This window comes from Diabrotica undecimpunctata, chromosome 8, assembly GCF_040954645.1.
Source record: "Diabrotica undecimpunctata isolate CICGRU chromosome 8, icDiaUnde3, whole genome shotgun sequence".
In the NCBI taxonomy this organism is placed as follows: Eukaryota; Metazoa; Arthropoda; class Insecta; order Coleoptera; family Chrysomelidae; genus Diabrotica; species Diabrotica undecimpunctata.
Genome location: NC_092810.1, coordinates 72,249,680 through 72,264,935, shown reverse-complemented (window position 1 = coordinate 72,264,935; position 15,256 = coordinate 72,249,680). Strand labels below are relative to the sequence as shown.

Here is a 15,256-nt window from a genome sequence, read left to right as displayed (position 1 = left end):
AATATCGTTTCATGTTCTTCATATCATAATTTCCTTATATTCCATCATATATCCTATACCTCTCTTCACGGATTTAATTATTTCATCCGTTATGAGATTAAATATTATAGGGCTCTCCCTGCCTTATACCTGTGCCTGTGTTTATTTCTTCTGTCCGTTGTCCATCTATTCTGGGCTGCATGTTGTTTTCCTTATATATGTCTTCGATTTTTTAATGATATCTGATGGTATTTGTTTATTGTATAAAAATATAATAGGTGAATAACAACCTTCAGCCTTATTCTGTCAAAGGCTAAGTAAATACAGTAAAGGAACGCACGTCGATTGTATTCTAGTGCATTTTGCGTTATTTGTCTTATATCAAATACTGCGTCTGTGTATGATTTTCCGATTCGGAAGCCTTGTTGTTCATCCTCAAGTGATATCCTCTCGTTTATTAATTTGGTTAAAATTGTTGTTATATTTACGAGATATATATTAGAAATGAATCATATAAAAATTACTTAAAACTATATTAATAACAAAACAGACATCACAAATCAGTCAACAACACTAGTCGTGGCATGTTTCGCCAAATTACACCTTCTAACAATAAAGAGAAACGGAACTGAATCCATTTAATATATTTTAATGTTCTAAGGTTTCGTATTTTATTGTTTTTTTTTTTCACTGTTATTTTAACTTTTAACATTAACATAACATAATATAAAAAAATATAGAATTTATTGAAAATGGTAAATTGCCGAAACGTCTGAAAGCTATTAAATTGTTTTATTAATCTCAGAGCTATAAACCCAGCATTTTCATATAAATTAAAATAGGCAATTCAGTCAGAAAATACCAAGTCTTTTATTTATTTATTTTTATTACTTAATTAATGTCTTTGGATAACTTGATCCATTCAGTGACGATAATGTATTTGACTACTTAAATTTGTTAATCATGTATTGACCTATTGCATTTTTGTTAACAAAATAGTAATTCGCCTAGAGGTAAACTAAATATATATGGTAAGCATACTTTCATTGGTTACATTCAGGGCCCTAACAAACTTAAAGTGAATATTTAGTAACAACAAGGGATTACATAATATAGGGATATTTTCACGCTAGGGTGCCTTTCATAGCGACTTTATTACAACACAAGACATGCAGCGGTTAGGAGGTAAATATATAAAAAGGATTGACAAAGGGAACAAAGCTAGATTTATACATTCACATTACACAATCCATCCTAAATCTTTCTTTTAGTCCTTTTTAAATTACCCCAAAAAATTTGGTTAAGCCTAATATTCGACGAGCCGACGAGAAATATCTAAAATTGAAGATTGATTCTGAGGAAGAGGTATTTGTACGTATGACAAATTAAATCTAGGAAGATAGGCTTTCACAGTAGCATGCTTAATAAGGCATCTAACAAACATTGAATATACTCTTCTATTGGGATGACTTCTTGCAGCAAAAGGCGCAGTAGGTAAAACAGGGTGAATTTTTGTATAAAGGTTGTTACTTCTGTTACAGAAAGCATTCCCTTTAATTTCCCAGTTTTCTTTTAATTTTTGTTTACGCAAGACTAAATTACTTCTATTGAGCCAACTAATTTCTAATCCTTTTGAAGCCGCTTTTTTAGCAAAATAATCTGCTTTTGTGTTACCCGGGATACCATCATGTCCCTTTACCCAAATGAAAGAGACTGAATTATTTCTTCTAAGTAACTAGTTGATTTTCTAAAATTTTTACGATAACATTGTTTTGAATATATTCTTATGCGTATTATCTAAAGCAGACAACGCAGATTTTGAATCCGACAGGATACTATTTGTTGATCAGACATTTTCTTCTCAATAGTCTATTCCATAGCTTGATATATTGCAAACAGTTGTGCGGGATAAATGGAACATTGTTGGTTTAATTTAAATATATTGTGTTCTTGATTGTTTTGGATTTATACCGCACAACCAACTCCTAAAATGGATTTTGACCCATCTGTGTGAACAAATCCCCTTCGTTGGCTCAGTGAAGATGTTCGTTCAGTTGTAATGGAAACACCAAATAATAGTAGCAGAGTTTATTGTAGAGACGTACACTATGGGTGTTGACCCGGGATTACTTTGAGTAGAGACTGATGAAGTTGATCGTTGAAGACTATCAAGTTCGTTGAGTGAATATTGATTGAATGCTCTTCTAGGCAAGAGATATTAGTTTTATATAAACTTTAATTGGGTCAATATTTTCGCGGACCTCGCGTGACATGTGTATTTAATTTATGTAAATTGTTTAACTTTGTCAGCACTTTTGACTGATGTCCAAATTATATTATTGATAATTGACCAAATGTGTATGTAACCTAATTAACTACGTGTGTGTATTTAATAACAAATAGATTCATTCGGTCTACTGGGTGATAAAATTATACTGTCCAATTTCGGATATGAATTCTAAAGATTTGATATTGGACATACTGTGGAATCGGGCAATCTGGCCCAAGTGTCAATACTCAAAGTTTACATATAAGTATTACATAACATAGTAAAATTCAAACATGATAAATTATAAATAGTTTAAGAATAATCAATAATCTTCCAACCGTACCCTAGCTATCAATGTCCGACTCTATCTCTAGATTAAAATTAGGGCAATTGGATGAAAATGTGGAAAGTGGGATGTCAACTTGGGAAGTCGATGGTACATTGTAGTGCCGATTACTAACTAATACAGGCACTTCCTGTGCGTTAGTCTGAGTTTGTGGATTCCCTGAACGACATAGTCGTGCAACAGGACGGTACTTCCATAACGTGAGTATCCCAATTATTACCATTATAGTAATGATCCCGGTGGCCACAAAATAATGCCAATTAGATTCGTGAATCGATCGCCACTGCGTATGCGTCATTTCTTGTTCCAGACTCTCCTCCTCAAGTAACACATGACGTAGCTCTCCTCCTGGTATGTCAAGGTAGGTGTTTAGAGGCGTGTTAAACTTGCGGGGTGTCCTCGCCACCAGTTGGGCCACGGGAGTGATTGGCGACTTCAGGTAACTCGTCACTGCTCTGTCCACCCCACTGCTAGTGGGGAGTAATGTAATATTTTTCGTTTGGGCGATACATTTGGGTGAAAGCTTCAGGAATGTGACTCGTTCCAGTACTCTTTCGCTCCGATTTCCATCGCAAATAATGGATATGTGTATCGTGACTGGCGTGATAACTAGCCAGAGGTTGGGAGTACCCATCTTACTCCATTGAGCTGTCTGTATTGTCCTGGCTACCACTGGACATGTGCTATTCTTGGATCGCTCATAAATTTCTTCAAGGAAAAATTCGAAATATATATACAAGATAAAATCGGAGAAGACCAGGCAGGTTTCACAGCGGGGAAAGCATGCTTAGATCACATTTACACGGTCGAACAACTAATAGAAAAAAGAATGGCCAAAAATAGATCCGTCCATCTGGCTTTTGTTGATCTTAAGAAGGCATATGACTCAATACCTAGAACCAAGCTATGGGAAGCAGTGGAAGACATCGAAGTTCCACGAAGATTAATAAACGCGGTAGAAGCACTCTACAAAAATAACGAAGTAGCTGTCAAAACGGGCAATAGAATATGCAGTCCATTTAAGACGACAAAGGGACTACTACAGGGTTGCTCCACATCCCCCACCCTGTTTAAAATATTCCTGGAAAAACCCTGAAACCATGGAAAAGAAAGTGCGAAGGAATGGGTATACCAGTAAGGAACGAATATCTATATACGCTAAGTTTTGCCGACGACCAAATAGTGATCGCACAAGACGAGGATGACCTTCAGTTTTATGATGAGAAAACTGGAGCAGGAATATACAAAGAATGGGATGGAAATAAACCTAAAGAAAACTGAATACCTAACAACGGAGAATACAGAAATAAAACCTGGTACGGACATGTCAGAAGAGCAGACAAAATCGGTGGATAAATAGAATAACAGAGTGGAGCCCGATAGGAAGAAGAAAGAGAGGCAGACCCCGAAGATCTTTCAGAGATGAAGTGGACGAAGCAATGAGTAGAAGAAACCTACAGGAAGGGGACTGGCTAAACAGGAAAAATTGGAGAAAACGGTTGAGTAAAGGAATACAGTGAAAACTGTGAAAATCCTTGTATATATATATATATATATATATATATATATATATATATATATATATATATGTATAGAGAGTTAAAGCTAAAGTTTTTGTTATGCCACCATTTGTCAACTAATTTAGACACAGATATGTCGGATATTTTTTGCAATAGGTAGGTTTAGTTATTACCCTGACATTTAAGGATAAACTTTTCAGATAAAAAAAGACGCCTTAAATGTAATGGAGGTTCCATACATTCGGCTACTAGATTTTCAGTAGGTGTAGATTTAAGTGCACCTAAAACCAAACGCAGAGGTTTGTACTGGATTCGGTCTAATTTTTTAAGTCTAGTATTTGTAGCAGACCCATATAAAAAGTAAATATAGTCAAGAATTGACCTGGTATATGCCCTATAAAACATTAGATTAACCTTAAGATCAGCGCTCCATTGTTGACGGTTAACTACCTTTAAAACATTTAGGCTTTTTTCGCATTTAATTAAAAGTTATAGTATGTTCTTCCTATGTTAATTTGGTATCAAGTGTGACTCCGAAATAAGTATAGTGTTTTTGGACAGGTATACTTAGATTATCAATTCTAATACTGGATATATTCGGTAAGCGATGACGAGTAAACAACATCACAGCAGATTTATTCGACGTGAGTTCGAACTCCTGGATAAGAAAGTATATTTGCACTGTACATAATCCGTTTTATAGAATCAATACATTCCTGATAAGAATTTTTAGAAGTGTAAAGACAGTAATCGGCGTAATTATTACAATTTATACCCATACCATGTAGATCCATAGCATATAGCATAAATAACAGAGGGCTAAGAACAGATCCCTTCGGCAAACCTTGATAAACTAACCTTGGACCAATATTATAATGATGTGAATGAATATTTGAATGAAATAATGAGTTGAAATGAATACTTGTCTATTAACAAATAGATTAACCAATACCTGTGCACATCTAGTTGGGACTTCTATATGTGTTAGTTTCTCGAAAAGTAAGTTCAAAATAACGTTATCATATGCACCCAAAATATCTAGAAATAGTACTGCTAAATAATTATTATTTAAGTAGGGCAGTTGGATATCAGTAGTTAATTGTGAGAGACAGTCGATGGTTCCTTTATTTCTCCGAAAGCCTAACTGAGCTACCGGGAATATGCCTTTGTTTTCACACCACCATTCCAATCTAGTTTTCAGGATCCGTTCAAGTGTTTTTAGTAGACATGACATCGGAGAAATAGGTCTTGAAAGAAGTACGATCGCTTATTTTAGGTATATGAATGACCAGGCATTGCTTAAGAGAATCACAATTATCTCTTTTTAGTAAAAAGTTGTTTTAAATATTTTGCATAGAAAATATATAGAAATTTCGGGAAGATTTGTTAACGTGAGGTAGTTTATAACGTCCATACCTGGAGATGTATTTTTTGAAATTGTAATGTTTGCTGTAAGTTCACTCGGATTGATAGAAGTTAGTAAAAAGTGGACATCGATATGACTATCTGGTATATTTATTGGTAGATGAACAGAGATTAAATTTTATTGACCATTTTCCAAATGTCTGATAAAGGGGTTTGCCTATTAAGAGAGGAGCAATACTGTACCCAGCTCGATTTAGCTTTTAAGCGGAAAGTACCAGCAGTTTTCGCTACATTTGCAATAGAATCTAATAAGAATAAAATCATCTCGTTAGCATTATTAATAACTGGCTTCAATGTGAACGCTTCCTCTATGGTAAGCCTGAATTGCTCCCAGTTAGCATTAGACATCGACCACTTAACTGTAGATATAAAACTCGTATTTTCTATTTTAATATTAATGATAGACATTCGAATAGGAAAGTGATCGGATCCATATGAATCTTTTATAACATTTCAGTCAAAAGTTGAGCATAAATTGAAAGATAAAATGGTGAGATCTACAACAGATTTGGCATAACCTGGAGTAGTAGCCCTAGTAGCCGATCCATCGTTTACGATTATTAAATAAGAAAAAGAATCAAAGGCTTCTACTAATATATTGACCTCTGAAGAACATGCATTTGATCCCCATAATCCGTGGAATGCATTAAAATCTCCATAATAGTCATTGTTAATTTGCGAAAAAAGGTTGACATAATAAGTATTGCTATTTCGCCATACTCGTTAGCTTTGCTTTTACTTACTATATTAAAATTACTAAAACAAACATTATCTGAGGGTTTGGACCAAGTTTCCGATAAAACTGCTATATCCAAATTCTCTTCAAGAAGTAACTGATGTAAAGAATATTTGTTAGCGTTAAGTGATCAAATGTTTCACTGAATAATAATACCTTTGATAGCCATGAATTTTAAGTAAAAACGTTATTAACAACTTTAACTTTGTTTTAAAATTCAATGTCATTGACTTGAAGATTGACAGACATTGAAGATTAGAAGCAATGTTTGGAGAAGCATTAACAATATCTTGAAAACTTTGTTTAATAAAAATTTTAAGAGTAACACTAAGCTGAGTGATAAATCACTAAATTCATCTACGGGTTCAGGTTATCCAAATTGGAATACAGGACCAGCACAGAAATTAGTCTGGAACTCTACAAATAGGAGAGGGAAATTAATAGTAGTGTAGAGTTGAAATTGAACTGACGAGTAGAATCAAATTTTAGTGTGGAAAATTACGTGTCAGAGTTGATTAACGGTGCAAATCTATTCTTCTGAACTAGGCTGGAATAACCTGGAGAGTTTCCTTAAACGAAATGTTCAAGTTAGCCATAGTTTCTTTAGTTTTCCTCTGTTTAATATATTCAGGACATTCTCCGAAAATTGACTCGTGGCCAAAATTTTCACAATGGATGCAAAAAGTTATTTATCAGGACAATCTTTATTTTGTTCATTCCCCCATTTTTTTTTACCTTTTTTTATTTACATTGAGTAGCCGAATGACCGTAACGCAAACACTGGTAACATTGCATGACCGAACTGATAAATACCTCGACCGGGCATCTAACTTTATTAATGTAGATAAATTGGCAATTAATTTGCCCACAAAAGTTACAATAATCATCTGTCTAGGAACTCTCTCCGTTATACCCTCTTTTTGTATTAATCTAGTCATTCTTATGACTTTTTTAACCATTACATTTGATTTAATAGTATTTAGGAGTTTATTTTCACTTAAAGTGGTGTCAACAGCGCGAACGAAACTTCCTTTTTCTGTTAAATAATTAAGTATAAATGCAACTAAATTATGTTTTTCAAAAAATATTTTTCTACTCGCTTATTTGCAACCAGTCCCGAATCTACTTCGATTTTAATTCTATTTCTGCCAAATTTAACAATTTCAGTTATATTTTATCATAATCCGCGAGAGAACTTAATTTTTCTCTTATTTTCATAGAATGAAGACGACCTCAATTTAAGTCAGTTGTGGCGTACAAAACCGAATCTATATAAAAAAATTACAAAATGTACCAAATATAAATCAGACGTACACCCGGAAAGAAAAGTACTATACGGTGACAGTCTGGGAATGGCTCGCGGCTAGACAAAACAGTGGAGATGGTCGTGCGGTCCACAAAACAAAAAAATCCGAAGTTATATCAGGGGCGCCAGGTAAATTGGCCCACAGCCTTCCCTACGTTACTATTCAATAAACCACCAACTTACCAATAGGTTTACTACTAAAATACTAAGTAACAGTATACAACCTGAATAAATAAAAAAAAAATAAATGAAATTGTCAGATTAGAATTTAGTCAATTTTAATAAATAGATTCCCAAGATAGTTGAAAATAAATACATATTACAATATTATTTAACTTTACCATAGGCTTAATAAAAAAATAATATAAAAATGCGGCTTCTACTTGCCTAACAAAAATTCATAAGTTATTTCTATTTAACAGAACAAAATGAAAGGTAAGACGTATAAAAAGTACCGGACGCTAAGGGGTGTGCGGTTCAATACCAACCAAAAAAAAAATAATTACCGCAAATAGGACACCACGTGAGCTCAAGTGCGTGCGCAGAAAATAATATAAAAAAATAAATCTCAAATATATAACCCCCCCTTAGGCGCAGTTTACAAAATTAAAATAGGTATGTGTAAATATTTAATTAATAAAATAAACCGCAAATAATCTTTACAAAAAAACTGTTAAAGTATTTGTAAATATGAAAATAAAAACTAACAGCAAATAATCTTTAAAAAAAAACTATTGTATTCCGTAAACAAATTAGACGGTGCTTAAATCTTCCGTTGAAAATTAATTATCGATCCATACCTCGAATTTTCATATACTTCACCGCGTGGAATTCCAGTTACAGTTCAGCGTGTCTTCAATCCAAAATCCCATACGATTGTCGCTGTACATAGACTTGTGTGACAATGTTGAAAAGTTGAAAATTACAGCCAGACGGAAAAATACGAAGAAGAAGAAGCAGAAAAAAACAAACAAACCAACCCCTTCTTAGCCAGATTAGGGGTTTGAAATATCCCAAATTGGACCGAAGCGTAGTCGGCTATTTGGACTCGTGATTAAGGCTAATTTCTTGATCTAAATACGACTCCCGGTATTCACGTGTACTGTAGATCCGCTTTTTTAGCGAAATTGTGGATATTCCAAAAAAACCCTTCCACGAAGGCAGCAAATCCCCTTGAATATCCACACGGTTCGGACTAGTCCAGATCCCACATGGAACAGCAGCAAAAGCAAAAAACAAAATGCCGTTTTTAATCTAGCCCAACCTTTCAGTAACACCGTCAAACCTAGAATCCCCTTCTTTCCGTCGTCTTTCCAAACACTTGACAACTGGACACACGGAGGTCACCGAATAATACCGAGATTCAAAAATTTCAATTTTATGATCCCAATTCTTCCAAGATAACTCTAGAAAGAACGATCTAAATTAGTTTCTTCACAAAAAAGAGGACGTGTTCCCTTAACTTCAGCACAATTTGCCAGACATTACCCCTATTTGAAAATTACTAATTTTATTTTCGCCACCTTGCTTATAATATATTATAGGCAACCGCTCTTACACGCCCTGAATTATTTAAATTTTGATAAAATAGAGGTGGGACTTTCTACTTTAAATTTGGAACGTAACAACACCTCCCTTTCCCAGAGGAAAATTTACGAGGAAAAACTAGACGAATAAAATTTTCCCTCGCGCTAGCGACGCACTACCTAAACTCCGAGCGAAGTCCACAACACAATCATCATCCACACCGTCTTCACCGTGCGCAAGTACTTGGACAACGAAAGACATACCAATCTCAAACCACACGCACAAATCAACAACTTACTTACAACACTTACTCCACTTCCACACAACAGTCATCTCTCATCGTATGAGATCAAGTAGAATAGTTTCAAATTCCAACGTCAATCTGACAACACTGATTTGGTCGGTTACTGGATGTTGCCCTTATTCGCGACCTCCCAGCTCTGGGGCATCGCTAGTACTTCACTATACCTCGCATAACATGAGTCCATAAGAAACTCTCCACCATTCCACTCTTACTGATACTGCGAGAAACATCTACCGAAACAGTAGTGTAATTCCAATTGTTCATTAAAATAAAAATGAGATAGGTCTTTCAGAATTTAAATCCGTATACAACGAAATTTAGTGAATCATCCAAAACTAAGCTATTATCCAACAAGATTCACCAAAACATAATTATGTGGCTTCGAAAAAATCCCAATTAAATAGAATGGCTTACTAACATCAAAACAAATCCCAACGCCATATCATCGAAGACAACATATTTCTGACCAAACCTAAGTGACATTCAATTCCATAAATCAAAAGAAATTAAGGCTACCGCAACCCCACGACTTCGTATTGGCTACCTAACACAAAAAAAAACGAATCGGTTGACCATCCAAATACATCCTAAGAACCGATCATAGCCATCACTGAGTCATCCTTCACGGACACAACAAAAAAAAATAAATACAACCAATTTCAGAAGACTAACTAAATTTACTTAGACTAGACAAAACTTTTGCTAGTCCGTTCTACTCCGACCTAAATCCTATCGGGATCACCAGTCGGGTTACTAATCCTTAAATCCTTAATATTCCAAATACCTTGATCCTTGCCATTTTCATCCTCTAAACTATATGTCCAGGGGGAAACTTTCTTCTTCACGAAGTAGGGTCCTATCCATCTAGGAGCTAACTTTTTCGTGAAATATTTAGCGGCATCTGACAACACAAAATTTCTCCGCCATACTGACTGATGGGGCTGAAATTCCTCTGGACGTCTCCGTAGATTATAGGTCTTCTCACACTTAGCCGAAGCTTTATCTAAACGTTTTCTAACATCAACAAATAATTCCTGGAGTCCACGCGATCGATTATATCCCATTTTAGCTACTTCGTCCTCCGGGTCTCCGAGTTTGTCCTTTCGGGAAAAATCTCGTCCATCCACTACCATCTTCCGACCGAAATTTATGAAGTAGGGATCTTGACCAGTCGACTCGTGGTATGCAGTGCGCGTAGCACATGCTAGTTTGGCCAAATTTTCATCCCACTTCCTATGGTTGTCAGCTATATAAGTTGCCATCATTGTTTTAAGGGTTCGGTTATAGCGTTCAGATGGATTGCACTGTGGATGATACAACGCATTATAACGAACTGAGACACCATAGGTTTCCATCATTTTCTTGAAAATACCCGAAGTATACTGGACACCATTATCACATAGTAACAGACGTGGAACTCCAAATACGAGAAAAACTTCTTCTTCTATTTTCTTAACGACATGCACGGCTTTTGAGGATCGCAACGGAAATACCAAAGAAAATTTACTAAACACATACATTACCACTAAGATAAACTTATAGCCTTGAGTTGATCTTGGGAAAGGTCCCATAAGATCGGTTGCTACTATCTCCCATGGTTGAGTAGCTCTAGGTTGAGGAGTCATAAAGGCTTTGGGCTTACCTTGTTCCACCTTATGCATGGCACACAGTGAGCAACGTCCAACGTAACGAGACACATCACTCCGCAGTTTCGGCCAAAAATACTTCTCGTTAATACGCTTATAAGTTTTCAGGATCCCCATATGACCTGCTAAAGGACTATCATGACACAACTTCAGCACTTCCAATCGTTGACCCTTAGGAACGACTTCCTTCCAATTGTCCACTTCCTCGACCAAAAATCCATGACTGGGACGGATGTATTTATAAAGTTTGCCACCAGACATTCTCCACTGAGGATACTTCAAGGGATTAGACTCGATTTTTCTACAAAGTTTATCATACCAACTATCACCACTAGGAAGCGGTACAACCTCTTCAACCATATCAAGCACGGGAACTGACCGAGATAACAAATCGGGGACAACATGTTCTTTTCCTTTCCGATGCACAATCTTAAAGTCATATTGTTGCAATCTTACCGCCCATCGAGCTAATCTTCCAGTAGGATCCTTCAAATTTTGAAGCCATACGAGGGATGCGTGATCAGTCACGACCGTAAACGAAACACCCTCCAAATAAGGACGCAGTTTTTCGACTGCCCATAACACAGCTAAACATTCCCGTTCCGTCGTGGAAAAATTCCTTTCTTGACGCGTTAGTGATCTGCTCAGGAAACTAATTACTTCGTCACCATCCGGGCCTGGCTGCAATAACACGGCGCCCACTCCATATCCTGAGGCATCACATTGGACAACAAAAGGCAAATTGTAGTCAGGACAATTAAGTATCGGAGCAGAAACTAGACATTCTTTTATTTTCTGAAAAGATTCTTCACAACTCGGGGTCCAATTGAATTTTCTTCCTTTCTTCAATATCGCTGTAATTGGAGCTAGTAGTGTCGCAAAGGAAGGAATAAATCTTCGATACCAGGAAAATGTGCCTATGATGCTACGAACTTCCTTGACGGATGTGGGTGTTGGGATACGTAGCATAGCCTTGACCTTATCACCATCAACATGTAGTCCATTCCTATCAACCACATGACCCAAATACTTTAGTTCCGGTCTACAAAATTGACATTTATCCCAGCTAACGGTTAACTTAGCTTCTCTCAAGCGTCTAAAGACTTCCTCTAAGATCCTTACATGTTCTTCAATAGACTTTGTCACGATGACCACGTCATCCAAGTAAGTAAAAACATAGGGTTCCAACTCCGGACCGAGGACACGATCTATCAACCTCTGCCATGTAGCCGGGGCATTATGTAATCCAAAAGGCATTCTGCAAAACTGAAAAAGACCTCGACCAGGAACCGTAAAAGCAGTATAAGGCCTGGAAGCCTTAGCAACAGGTACCTGCCAATACGCCGACCTAATGTCTATGGTGGAAAGATAATGCGCGTTCTTCAATTTATTTAAAATATTAGAGATGTACGGTAATGGGTAGCCATCCCTCTCTGTTACGGCATTAAGCTTTCGATAGTCTACGCACAACCTCCATTTTGGTTCTTAACCTTCTGGAACCTTTTTCTTCACCAAGAGAATCGGGGACGACCAAGCACTATTCGATCGCTCCACTACTCCTTTCGCCAACATATCTTCTAGCTCTTTATCAATATGGCTTTGGATTACTGGGGATACAGGATAGTAACGTTGTTTTATGGGTGCAGATTTACAAACAATCACATGCTCAGTGACATCAGTACAACCAAGAGAAGTGCCCATTAGTTCACGACTTCTATTAATAACTTCCTCCAATTGCGAGTTCTCTGCATCGGTCAAAATAGTTTGACCTCGGAGATGATCCACTGAACCTACCATTGCTGGAGCGTCCGAAAAATACCATTCGTTATGCCTCAAATCTGGAACGATACCCATAACACGCCAAAAATCAGATCCTAAAATCAGAATGTGCGGTACGTCCAAAATAACTAATACTGGCAAGACACGCAAGCGATCCCTAACCATGAAAGGTACTAAACATTCCCCCAACGATTCACACATTTGACCATTCTACAAACGGTCTTCTTCGAAGTATCCAACTCTAAACCCAAGTTTTGTAAAAATTTCCAACCAGTTCTTCCTACAATGGTCTTTGAAGCACCAGAATCCAATAATCCCAAAATTTCCTTTCCTAAGACTTTAACTTTCAAATATGGACGTTCATCTCCTTCGGAATGATGTAAAATAAAGTCTAAAATAGGACGTAGGTTGGTCGAGTCAACGTCGGCAACACCTCTTCGACCAGTTAGGTGCGCTTCCTTCCGTTTCCCGAATTACACGAAGGACAAGTTCTGACTGTAAACCCTTCTTTCTTACACTTAAAACAGTGAACAGCCTCCTTCTTCATTAGACACCCTACTGCCTTATGGCCTGACTGATTACAACGATAACAGATTAAAGTCCTAAACTTTCCTTTAGCCGACTCCGATTCGGATGAAGCAACAGGACCCTCACTAACACTACTAAAACTTTCAGCATCCACACTGATATAAGCTAGGTCCTTTTCCAAAGTATTCATTTTCCTACTATTCGGTTCAACATAGTTCCTAATACAATCACGTCTTTCCTCCATACTGCGACATAGAACACGAAGTTCCTCCAAGGTAGCTGGCAAAGGATCACGTAATCTATCTTGATAGAACGGATGCAAATTCCTAATAACTATAGACAATTTAACTTCCTCTGGAACATGACAACGCAAGCGATTAAAGTAACTATTCATTATTGCCAAGTAAACTCCAATAGTCTCAGACGAATGCTGAGTTCTCCTCCGAAGCTCTTCAAAAAGCGCTTCCCTATGGTGAGCTGACAGGTACTCCCTACGAAACTCTTCAACTAATTCAGCCCAACTCCCTACACGTAGACGAACATCTTTATAAAACTGATAGGCTTTATCCGAAAATAAATCTATACCTGATTCCAAAAGTATACTATCTGGTACATGACGAGCGAGACTCAATTCATTCACCATCTCAAAAAATGCAGAAATAGACATACCCCTAGCAGAACCTGAAAACTTTTCTATTCCCCATTTATGGGGAAGTATCATCCCAGAAGAAAAACTAGAGACAGACCCTGAAAGAACATTATTACCAGCTTGTGACATCGCTCCAGGAGAAGAAGCATGAACTTGTCCTACCCCTGCCTGAAAAGACTGATTTAAAACCGAAATCACATCGAGCGCTACTGGTACCGAACCAGATCCGATTGGATGCTGCTTATCATGTAAATCCTGTGACAACTTCAAAATCTCAGCAAGAAAGTCTGACTTAACAACCTGGGCTGCGTCTGCATCATCACCTGTTGGCAATACCATAAGATCAATTCTCCCCAAGACATGGTTAATCTGTGTCCGCAATCTCAAGGACTCAGCACAAGTAGGAGTTACGGCAAACTTTCCAACAGCCGTATTCAGCTCCGCAAGTTTAGTCTCGATTGCAGTTTTATCCTGTGAAAAGGTGAATGGGTGCTCAGGATATCTAAAGCTTTCATTTGCTGCCTCACGACTAAGTGCATCAGACAGACTAGACCTCATAGACTCAACAGTGCCAGTAGACACTCCACGAATTTTGAGTTCATATTCCAGTTCCTCTTTCCTTAAGTAGTTGGGTACAAGTTTTCGCACCATCTTGCCAAAGTTCAAAATTTAAAAAAATGTATCAACCGAAAGGAGCAAATATTCAAACAAAATCAAGATATAAGTAAAAATATTAACACACAGGTACAGTTTACTTTATTAATGGGAGCAAACCAAAAGCAAAATAAAAGTAATAGTCGCTTTATTCAATCTATAAAATTTCACAAAAGATTTTCAAAATTTCATTGTTTCAGAACAAATTACAAGTCACAACATAATCTCAAAAAAAGATTTTACATTCCCTAACATAAGTAAGTTGAACCACAATGTAGAATTTCGAAGTCCAACTACTCAAAAAAATAAATTTGAACTCCAACTGAAATAGAAATATTTCAAAGTCCTAATATATCCATAATTCTTCTAAGTTCCACAACACCACTTCAAAGTATCTTCTTTTAAGTTCCATTTTTGGCTTCTTCCAACTTCACGTCACACAAAAAAAAACTAGTAAGCACTTCTTGGCATATACTTCCACTAAACACGAAGTTCTAAGACTACTACTAAGTGCAAAACCAGTGGTAAAGTAAATAAATCAAAGTTAGTCAATTAAAGCCCAAACACGTTAGGTTAACTAATTAAAAG

The 15,256-nt window shown here is 36.7% G+C and overlaps 1 protein-coding gene across 1 annotated transcript in view; it reads left to right on the top strand.

Annotated features, from left to right (window-relative positions):
- The window catches only part of SCAP (SREBP cleavage activating protein), a 163,921-nt gene that overhangs the window by 132,601 nt on the left and 16,064 nt on the right, over nucleotides 1-15,256 (top strand). The window lies entirely within an intron of this gene.